At 45.1% G+C, this 5907-nt stretch overlaps 1 pseudogene; it reads left to right on the forward strand.

The window, feature by feature from the left end:
• Positions 1-4280, forward strand: part of LOC119340531 — a 5289-nt pseudogene extending 1009 nt beyond the window's left edge.
• Positions 4281-5907: the final 1627 nt, after the last annotated feature.

Raw genomic sequence — 5907 nt, forward strand, 5'->3', positions numbered from 1 at the left:
ATGATCATGATGGAGTATACATATACTATACAGGCCTTTGTCTCAAAAAAAATTATACTATACAGGCCTGTCGCTGATGTGCTGGGCGGCCAGATATAGCTAGCGATCGCTGATCAGGCCTGTCGCTGAATCGCTGATGGATACGTACGCGTAGGCGAAGCCTAAACGGCGCCTTGACTCACGCCCGTCGGCCTTCTCGCTCGATCCGTCGCTCGGCGCCTTGCCTTGCCGCGTCGCCCTGCCCTTGCCTCGCTGGCTCGCCGTCGCCGCCACAGCAGTCCGGCAGGCAGGCGGCAGCCCGGCCAATCAGCCATCCGGCATCCGGCACCGACTGGAAGTTAAGAAGTCAAGAAGTACGGCAAGAAGTACCAAGTACGCATCCCTGTCCATCCCCAAACCTCAATTTGACAATCTCAGTAGCAGGTTATTTATTCTTTATTTAGTATGTACGCATTGTAATTCAATCTATCAATTTTTTGTCATTCTATGTACATGTCTAGGGTTCCAATCATCCGATGTATAAATTCCTAATTTTTTGTATCCTCTTTTAATCTTTTCTTCATGATTTTAGGACATTAGCCTGCCATGTTACCTAAGAAGAAGCAATTGTCGGGTGCTGAAAAAAGGAGGAAAAAGAAAGAAAGTGATCTAAAATTTCTAGCACTGAAGGGTTCTTTGAATAACTTCTTTACATTTTCAAGCAATGTTGATGTCAGTGAAGAACAAGGGCAAAAAACTACTTCTGAGCATGCAAATCCAGATGTTGAGGTGAATGAAGATGGTGCGAGCACAGGGAAGCAAATAAATTTTAAAGTTGATGCTGACAATACAATGGAGGAGGAAATTTGCAGCCTTCCTCTAATGATGAACAGGAAGATTCCCTTTCATTTATTTTTGATCCAAGAACATGGGAAGGTCTTGACAATAGCAAAAGGGATATTTTAATTGAGAAGGGACCTATTAGAGTATTGGATCTGGAGTTCGAGAAGGACATCATTGGTAGACACTTTTCATATGCTTTTTACTCCAGGAAGTTAAGTAATGGTGAGTTTGTTGACAGAAAGTGGTTGGTTTACCACAAAGGTGCAAACAAAGTATATTGTTTTTGTTGCAAGTTGTTCAAATCAAAACTGAGCAAGTCTATGCTGGCATCTGATGGATTGAATGACTGGAAGCATTTGAGTGCGCGTCTCAAAGATCATGAGAACAGTGTTGATCATTTAACAAACATGAATACATGAATGAAGTTAGGTTGAGACTAAGCAAAAATCAGACAATTGATGACGATATGCAAAGGGGGATTGCAAAGGACAAGGAGCGTTGGAGACAAGTTCTGGTAAGAATAGTTTTAGCTATGAACTTTCTTGCAAAACATACTTTGGCTTTTCGTGGATCAAATGAGAAGTTGTATCAAGATAATAATGGTAATTTTTTGGGCACGATTGAAATGATTGCTGAATTTGATCCTGTTATGCAAGAACACATCCGACGTATTCAAAATAGTGAAATCCATCATCACTATCTTGGCCACAAAATCCAGAACGAGTTGATCTCAGTTCTTGCTAATGCCGTGAGAAATGTAATTTTAAAGATCATCAAAGATGCCAAGTATTTTTCAGTTATTCTGGATTGTACCCCGGCTGTGAGCCATGAAGAACAAATGACTCTCATTGTGCGTTGTGTCAATATGTCAAGCAACCTTCCGAGAGTGGAGGAGTTTTTCCTAGAGTTCCTAAAGGTTGAGGACACATCGGGGTTGGGGCTTTTGAAGGTTTTGATGGATACATTGAGTTCTTTTGATTTGAATGCTGCTGATGTGAGAGGTCAAGGTTATGACAATGGTTCCAACATGAAAGGACAATACCAAGCATTGTATATGCCATGTGCATGTCATAGTTTGAATCTCACTCTTTGTGATATGGCAAAATCTTGCAAACAGGCTATTACATTCTTTGGTATTATACAACGGATATACGTGTTGTTTTCACGTTCTACTAAAAGGTGGAAGATCTTACTTGACAATCTCCCAAAAGAAACAAAACTAACTCTCAAGCCTTTGTCCAGTACTTGTTGGGAGAGTCGAATAAAGAGTGTGCAGCCTATCAGGTAACAAGCTATCCATGTAATTTCAGCTTTGAAGGAATTGGAGGAGACTTCTACTGATGACCCAGCAGCTGTAAGTGATGCTCAATCTTTGGTCAGTGCACTTGAGAATTTTGAAACTTTAGTTGGCATGGTTATCTGGCATGATGTTTTGTTCTCTGTAAATATGGTGAGCCAAAAGTTGCAGGAAAAGATGGTGTGCATTGATGCTACTATAAAACACATTGACGGGGTCATATTATATTTTAAGAAGTATAGAGATGAAGGCTTTCAAGCTAGTATTGAGATAGCAAAAGCCATTGCATCTGATATGGACATAGAGCCAGAATTTCCTTCAAAACGTCAACGGAAAAGAAAGAGGCATCATGATGAAATCAATGATCAAGAAGAAGAAATACAATTGTCAGCTATGGAATCCTTCGGAGTTAATTACTTTCTAGTCATTGTTGACAATGCAATTCTTTCATTGACCAGCCGCTTTGATCAGTTGAAGAAATTTGAAAAGGTGTTTGGTTTCTTATTCAATTCAAAAAATCTGAAGTCCTTGGATGATAGCAAACTACAGGAATGTTGCGCTACTTTTGCAAAAGCTTTTTCTGATGATAAATCATCTGATGTTGATCTTCATGATTTTGTCTCAGAGTTAAAAGTGTTGCAGGTAACTTTGCCAGATGGTTTGATGTCAGCGCTTGAGATTCTTCAGTTTCTTATGGTTGTAGATTGCTATCCAAATGTCTCTGTTGCCTATCGAATCCTCTTAACAGTGCCTGTGACTGTAACCTCAGCTGAAAGAAGTTTCTCTAAACTGAAACTACTGAAAAATTATTTGAGGTCAACTATGTTGCAAGATAGATTGAATGGCCTGGCTATGTGCTGCATTGAGAAGGATATCTTGGACAATGTTGATCTTGATTGTGCCCTTAATGACTTTGCATCACGAAATGCCCGAAGAAACATTTTTTGAAGCACTGAAGTATTATTGTTGTCGATGGAGTCAGTCTAATTTCGTTCTTATTTGAGGTAATCATGTCATATTACTTTCATTTTGCGATCTTTTTAGTACCATTGTTTTTTATGGAGTCGGTTCGAATTTGGTTATTATTGTTCTCGATGGAGTCATTTGAGTTGTTATACTCATACTTAAAACTAAAGATGTGTGATTGAAAGTTACTTTTTATAATAAGTTATATATATATAACACGCATACATATATATTGTCTTAGGACTTAGGACATAGGGGCCCATGTCGTCGAGTTCGCCTAGGGCCTCCCGAAACACAGGGCCGGCCCTGCCCCGGCGCGCCGGAGTTCTACGTCGTGAGCCCGGTGACCAGGAGCTGGGCGGCGCTCCCGAGGCCAGCCAAGGACGCGCGGCTCTCCGTGCTGGCGTTCGACCCGCTCGGCGGGCAGCACTACCACGTGATAAACTTCACCGGGTGGCGCGACCGCGGCGCGGCGGTGGAGGTGTTCTCGTCGGAGACGCGGGCGTGGGCCGCGCACGACGTGGAGTTCGGCGGCGTCCCCGCGGGCTCCCTCTCCGGCTCGGTGCACTGCCACGGCGGCGCTATGTACTTCCTCGCCTCCGACCCGGACTGCGTCGTCCGCATGGACCTCGCCGCCGGGGCCGGGCTCGCGTGCACGGTCATCGACCTCCCCGAGCCGGTGGACGGCGACGGCCGCGTCGCGCATTCCGGCGGCAGGCTGCACTACTTCTGCAGCGACGGAGGGCTACTCAAAGTCTGGTCGCTCCAGGACAACCGCCCGCGCCAGCGGTGGCGGCTGAAGCACGCCGTGAGAGTCAGCGACGTTGTGGAGGGCGGCGGCGGCGAGGTGAGGTTCCTGGCGATGCACCCAGAGAATTAGGCGCTAGTCTACATATGGTTGCCGTGGAAGGTCCTCGAGTACGACCTGGGCAAGCGAGAGATCACCGGTGCGGCGTGGGAGTTCGGCAAGGGCCCGAGGAATCGTGTCGTGAAGACGTGGCTCGTCCCGTCCTCGTGCTACCTTTCGGATTGCTTTGCGGACGATGGTCCGGTACTGGCGCGCTGAATTGATCACGGGTGGGTATGGAGCGGTGAGGTCTGAACCGTGCCTAAACCATTATGTGGCTCCATCCATTTTCTCCCTTTTTCTTCTTATTTGTAAATATATTTTACTTAATTATAAATATATTTTATATGGACGTGGCAAGGGAGCACCCTGACGCTTGTTCATGTGATCGGGCACACTTTTCCTTTTAGTTTGGAAACCACTGGTCTTCTGCATGACCGAGTGATTTTATAACAAACAAAGATTAAAAAGGTACTCCTTCCGTCTCATAATGTAAGACATTTTTTGACTTTAGTGTAGTGTCCATTATGGGACGACGGGAGTAGATCTTTGTGACGTGCATTTATTTGGGATTTAGTTCATTAAAGGCCATAACTTTTGATTCGCGCATTAGATTTATTTTTACCGGCGGGTTTCTCATGACGAGTTCTTCAAAACTAGATCCCATATGGGTAAATTTCGTCAAACTTTTTCTTGAGCAACTTTAGTGCGATGGAGGCAATTTTAATGCTATAGAGAAGCAACTTCTTTTTTTGGCGTAGTAGAACTACCTATTAGGTTGGTTTGTATAGAAAAGAGAACACACACAAAACATGAGGCACCTTTAGTGCCACATACAAGCAACTTCACTACACTATGTGTATTTGTGAATTTCGCAACTTTTCTATCATTGCTGCTCAGTTACCTCAGTTGCATATTGTTGATGCTTAGTTGCCTATAAATATGATGAAATTGCCTACCATTGATGCTCAGTTGCCTGCCATTGATAATTAGTTGCCTACCGTTACTACTCAGTTGCCTAACTTTGTAAAATAGTTGCCTCCAATATTGTGAATTTTCTTATCATTGATTTCTTTAAGTTACCAGTGATACCTAGTTGCCTGCCATTGCTATTTCAATTGCCTACAATTCGTTAAAAATTGTCATCGGTGTTACTAAGTTGCCTACCTATGAAACTAAGTTGCTTACCATACTGAAAAGTGTTGTATGCAACTAAGAATGATGTTAAGCTACTCGCTAGTTATGAGTAAAGCCCCGATATCAATGCACCAAATGTCTTTCAGTTATTCGCTGTCGTTGCCACGTCATTCGCTTGCGTGTTACACTTTATCATGTCATCATCTGCATTTCATCTGCATGTTTTTTAAAACTTGCATCCGTTCGGGTCCTCCCAGTTCTCTTCATTGTCCATTCTGAGCCCAGACACACTCGCACGTGCCTGTTGTACCTCCCAGATCTCGTTTCGTGAGCCGCAGAAAAACGTTCTCGGAATGGGCTGAGAGTTGAAGAGTGGTCTTGGTACATCATCGATAGACCGCCTGTCAAATTCCGTTTCATTTGAAGGTCGTTTGATGCCCAACGATTAACCGTGTAACCGCGAAACCCCCCTTCTCTTTGCAGCCCAGCACCCCGCCACAACAGCCCGCTAGCCCATCTAAACCCCCTCCATGCTCTTCATCGTTGGATTACAATCGTGTGGGTGAAAACCGTACCTCATCTAGACTCTCCTAGCTCCCTCTACCTATATAAACACCTCCCCCTCCTCGAATCACGGGTAAAATCCTACCCTAACCCTAGATTCACCTCCCCTCTCCGCGCCAGACACGTCCGCCGGCGCCGGACGCGTCCAACCGCCACCCCGGACCAAACAGTGCCCGCCACGTCGGCTCTCCACCGCGCCCCGCCGTCGCGGCCCTGGAGGCCCATCGCGGGCCCTCCCGGCCCATTTGCCACGCCGCCGCCTCTCGCGGGCTCC

Source organism: Triticum dicoccoides, chromosome 7B, assembly GCF_002162155.2.
Source record: "Triticum dicoccoides isolate Atlit2015 ecotype Zavitan chromosome 7B, WEW_v2.0, whole genome shotgun sequence".
NCBI lineage: Eukaryota > Viridiplantae > Streptophyta > Magnoliopsida > Poales > Poaceae > Triticum > Triticum dicoccoides.